The sequence below is a fragment of the Sinocyclocheilus rhinocerous genome, unplaced genomic scaffold (assembly GCF_001515625.1).
Source record: "Sinocyclocheilus rhinocerous isolate Xijiao unplaced genomic scaffold, SAMN03320098_v1.1 scaffold418, whole genome shotgun sequence".
NCBI classification, from domain to species: Eukaryota; Metazoa; Chordata; class Actinopteri; order Cypriniformes; family Cyprinidae; genus Sinocyclocheilus; species Sinocyclocheilus rhinocerous.
The window spans coordinates 493,662-497,826 of record NW_015651146.1 but is presented as its reverse complement, the minus strand read 5'-3'; positions in this window follow the sequence as shown (position 1 = coordinate 497,826).

The following is a 4,165-nucleotide window of genomic DNA, read 5'->3' as shown; positions in this document are numbered from 1 at the left end:
CATTTAACGAACAAAAAATGCTCCAAACGTTTTTCTAAATTTACTTTATAAAAAAAACTAAACGAAATATAATCACTTTTTCATTACATACACAACTGAACAATTTGAATAACTGAAACAGTAGTATAAGCTTTTTTGGGGGAAAGGGGGAAAAAAGGCCTATATTTGAGGCCCGTGCAGGGCTCTAATCCACTTCCTCCAACGCTGTTTTGTTCTCATCTGTGAGCATGCTCTTGATATATGTATTTTACCATTTTGTTGAGTTTAAAACGTGACACATTCGTCCTGCTCTCACTGATCATTTGGTCCCCCCCACAACATGAAAGAAAGCCATTATAACATGTACATGAAAAATGTAGAAACATTGGACACAACTATGGGGCACCATTGTGCAGCAGCAAGCATCACAACAAAAAAAATAACCTCAAGTTTGATCTAGGAAAATGTATGCAAATGTATAGGGCCCCATTCCTATATTTTGCCTGGGGCCCCCAATTCACTAAATCCGCCCCTGTACCCACACTTGCTTTCTTGGCCACTTTCCACTTGAGAGTGTCTATGACAATGCTCTAGACATTAAATCCACACAATTTCTAAATCAGTATTTTTTTTATGTATTTGAAGCTGTGTATCTCATCATTTGTTACGTTCAGAACTTATGTGCCCTGAAATCGTGAGAATAAAAGTTCAATTAGACATTACATATAAAGCGTAAAGTGCTGCTTATTTTATTGGTGCAAAGATTCAATTCAATTCAAGTTTATTTGTACAGCGCTTTTCACGATACAAATCATTGCAAAGCAACTTTACAGCAAATTAAGTTTCTACAATATTTAGTGGTAGCTTATCAGTGGTGACTGTCAGTCAATGTACATATGGCAGAAATGTACGGAAAAATCAATTAAAGACGTAATCAACCAGACGATGAACACTATTAACAGCAATTATTATATGATGCAATCAAACTTATAGCAAAATGTGGTAGTTCTGTATGTTGTTTCAGGGTTGGCATCATCTGAGGTCCTCTGAGCATGTGTATTTGGTAAAATGTTTACAGCTGCTTTTTAATAATTAGAAATATCACAATTACTTAATTTGTCCTCTGTTACATAGGGACTGAAGAGACACTCGCATGAATACTTGGGCCAAATAGGAAAAACGTCATGTAAGTAAGAAAAGTTTTCAAGCGCAAAACCCACAAGTGTTGGTATTGGGACAGGCACTATGTATCAGATATGATGACATAATATACTTAAAAATATTAATGTACACCCCTTTGTGTATTCAGAAACTATATTATATTAAATTAACATGTTAATATTTGTCATTTGTCATACTCTAAACCCTAAATTAAGTGATACATTTGGGGTTTCAGTATGTTGCGATTAATATGACAATAAAAGGGATTTGGTAATATAATTTTTACCCATGGTCATCATAATAGCTTTAAACGTTTCATCTTGTGCGCTTTTTTACCCATAAACAACTGTGTACAAACATCAAAGACAGAGCCAATAAAATAGCAAATTTTCATCCCATTTAATTCAGATAAATTTCTTTTTTGTTTTTACCTGATATTGCTCATATCACCAATCTCTCTCTGCTTCACCAACCAAAACATCGTTCATCTCACACCACATGGTCTAAAAACAAGTTGTTGTATGTCATGTTTGAAGAAGCTTGGTCTGTTTATTCTGTTTTATATTGATGCTTAAGGTTACGACACCATCAAAAGAAAGGTACCAGCTCTTGCTTTATTCACACATATTGGGTCTTTCCACTATTTGTCAATCTGTTCTGGGGTGGCTGGTTGAAAAGTTTTGTACTTCTAGACTTTTCCCCTCACAAATTTTCCACTCTACACCCTCGTCCTTAAAACATTTATCGGCTTCAACCTCTACCTCAGCTTTCCTGTGTTAAACTTTTAATGGAGCTAAACAGTTGGCCTCAAAATGAGCAACATGTATAGTAAAAAAAATAAATAAATAGCGGCCCACTGACATGCAACGCCAATCTCCCTCCAGCTAATTCGTTTTTGTCACCCAGCATCTATTTGTGTCCCACAATGATTTTATATGACCTTGCTCACATGGCCCATCTCTCCAAACTACCACTCAAAACGTGGCGTCTAACATTGAGGAGTCTGAAAACAAAGTTGTTGTATCTATAATAGGACTAGTGCTTTGTGGCAGACTGCTCTTGCCTCAGGAGATATTTTCCCCTCGGACACTGGGCTCACAAAAGCAGCCAGTGTACTGCGGCAATTCCCTTCCTAATCTTCAGTATCCTCTTAACCCCCCCACCCTCCTCACCCAAACCCTCCCATCTCACCCTCCTTCATCTTCTCCATCAATATAATAAGTCTACAGTGCCCATAATTTGGTGTCATGTCTCTGACCTCTGGCTCATGAGCAGCCACAGTGAGCACCACGCTGATAAGCAGAGGGATCCATTTTTCTGCATTGGATTTGGCTAATAAAGATAGACAAGCAGCTTGTCGATAGCCCTCCGCTCGTGATGCCTCGCCTGCAAAGCTGCACTGGTTATTTGCGCAGGATTTCAATCTCTATGTCACTTAAACATTGAAAGCTGGGGGTGTTTGTGACAGTATGTTTGGTGTGAGGATATTCTCATGGCACAATATCAATGACAATTTACTGTGATTTGACCAAACACCTGCTTGAAGTGCAGCTGTTACTCCCAGTTATCCTAGCATTGTAAATTCCCTGTGATGATCAGCCAGTAATATACTTTATGTCTGGAAAATGTGTACCACACACATTTGTGAAAGTCAAAAGAGTCAAAGTATCCAGCGGAAGGTTTGAGGTGAATGGTGAATGTAGCAGATTAAGCTTGAATACATTTTATAGCTTGAAAATCCTGTGAACAGATTGTGGTATATTCTGTCTTGAACTAGAGGGAGCATCATTTAAACAGATATTTAATGCAGTATTGACTGTTTAGTCCTAGCTGATCATATTTGGGTAATTTCCTCTGCACTAGCATATATTTTTGGAGCCCCCTATAACTGATAAGGGTGCCCTCTGTTGACATGATATTATATTGCAATTGTTTTTATCCACTTCCACACTTGGTTATTTTTAGGTAGAGAGAATAGTATAGAATTTCACATTATTGTTAACTGCTCCATTAATGATTCGTAAAAAGAAAACAAATTAAATAGTTGGAAAAAGGAAAAGCAATTCCATTCCAAGTGATGTCAATTCCAATTGGCATAATAAATAGGCATTTAACTTTTTACATAATTCCGTCTTTACAGTTTTTTAGAAGGCGGCAAAAATGTGATCCAGTAACTGGCTTTTAATATTTAACGACAATAGTAAACACACAGAAATGTGGTAACATTTATTTCATTTATAAAATACCATTGATGAAATGCATATGTGTATCTTTACACGCTTTCATATTAATAACCAATGTTCCCTCTAATTTATTTTTTCTTGCTGAGCAAAACATTTCTCTATTGTGTGGACATTACGGCCACCTGAGCAAAAACATTCTTTATACCAGACCTGTACAGCGCACACACAAAAAAGTGTGTAACGTTTAACTTTAATGTGCTATATTTGATTTGACCCTTGATGTAACTAAATTATGCACATTTTAGGTTACCTGAGAAACCATTTTTTGCAGTGCTGTGTTACCAAGAAATTCTATTAAAAATCTTTTTCTTTTTTTTTTTTAAATCTCACGCAGAACAGTTTAATTCTTTATAATAATATATTTGCAGTTCTGTGTTACCAAGAAATTCTATTAAAAATCTTTTTCTTTTTTTTTTTTAAATCTCACGCAGAACAGTTTAATTCTTTATAATAATATAATATAAATTATAATTATTTATTAGGTTTATAATATAATAAACTGAAGCATTTAACAAACTGAAGCATTTAAACTGATAGAGTAGAGTAGAATTGAATTGAATAGAAAACAAACTGAAGCATTTAAACTTTCAAAAAACGTGAACATGTAAATTCTTATATAGTTATCTAAAAAAAAACATCCCCATGTAGTAGAGTTTGCACACTACTACACCTGTGTCTGTTTCCACCACTTAAAGGGTTAGTTCACCCAAAAAAGAAAATTAGCCCATAAATTACTCACCCTCAAGTCATCCTAGGTGTATATGTCTTTCTTCTTTCAGACG